Source organism: Sinocyclocheilus anshuiensis, unplaced genomic scaffold (genome assembly GCF_001515605.1).
Source record: "Sinocyclocheilus anshuiensis isolate Anshui unplaced genomic scaffold, SAMN03320099.WGS_v1.1 scaffold627, whole genome shotgun sequence".
Classification (NCBI taxonomy): domain Eukaryota; kingdom Metazoa; phylum Chordata; class Actinopteri; order Cypriniformes; family Cyprinidae; genus Sinocyclocheilus; species Sinocyclocheilus anshuiensis.
The window spans coordinates 1,287,495-1,288,777 of NW_015549703.1; the positions used below are offsets into that span (position 1 = coordinate 1,287,495).

The 1,283-nt window shown below is 32.7% G+C and overlaps 1 protein-coding gene across 1 annotated transcript in view; it reads left to right on the forward strand.

Moving 5' to 3' along the window:
* LOC107660609 (zinc finger protein Helios-like) overlaps positions 1-1,283 on the forward strand; it is a 35,080-nt gene that overhangs the window by 13,683 nt on the left and 20,114 nt on the right. The window lies entirely within an intron of this gene.

Consider the following 1,283-nt stretch of genomic DNA (forward strand, 5'->3'; position numbering starts at 1 on the left):
ATATATATATATATATATATATATATATATGGACATGGGAACCTTCTAAAGTGAATATATTTCTTCTAGGATTGCTCTCATCTAAAAATTTATTCAGCTAAGTATTGGTGTTTGTGAGGACTTGAGCAGCTCAACATACATTATCATACTCATAAAATTACAGAAAATGTATGGAAAAGTCAGAGAATTAATAAAATGTGTGGTATAAATAACATTAAATTTTAAAAGAACATATATATTTGTATATATTTATAAAAGATAAATATATTTATATTTTATAAAAGAAAAATGTATTTATGCAAGGCACCATAATCTAACAATTCGAAGTGCAAATGATTTGCCTAAATTCATTGTGACACTTCTCAAGTAAGTTTCGACAGAACACATTTCACTGACTTCCCATTAAAGTATAAAACCCTTTCGTGACCAAGGCTTGTCACTCATGCGTTCTTCCTTTTTTCAATGTTAAAAGGGTGTGGAGTGGGTAGCTGTTCTGTAAGAAGACAATAGTTAAGACTAGGAGTTATTCTGAGGGAAAACATCCCAGGAATCCTCCACAACCTGTTCCCAAGCCCAGGGCTGACGTTGATACTCCCAGACTACATGCTAACAGTACAGGGTCATATTTCACTTTTCCAGGTTTTCATCTCCGCTCACAATGAGAAAACGTTCAACTAATTAAGCCACAGCAACATCCCAACACTCAACGTGGGGTTAGAGAAACCGATGATTGAAATTTCTGTGTCCATCAGATGTGTGTTTTAGAGTCACAGGCTATATTTAGAGCAGGTGCTGCTCACGCAGCAGGTCTAATGCATGAGTAATCCAATTATTTCAACATAATTAGGTTCACAATCAACAAAACCTGAAAATTGTATCCGATAGATTTAGAATAGTTATCATAGCTGTTAAAGACATTTTTTAGATCCTTAGGAGTGCTCATCTGGTGGCAGTGGCAATGATGGAGGTCACATGGTATCGTTTACGCGATACTATGTTTAAACAACAGCTAGTGCACGTTATTCTTTGGTGGCAGTATAGCTGGGTGATACATTGAAAGTGTATATATATAATTAATATTTTTTAATAAATGTAATGAATTTATGTAACTGTGTGTATATTAGCTTAAAAAAGGTTTAATACGGGTAATTATTTTCAATCAGAGAAACATTATTTGAATATTTTAGCCAATTAAACTCAAAATCTATGTATAATTAAAGGGGTCATATGATGTTGCTAAAAAGAACATTATTTTGTATATTTGGTGTAATGAAATGTGTTTA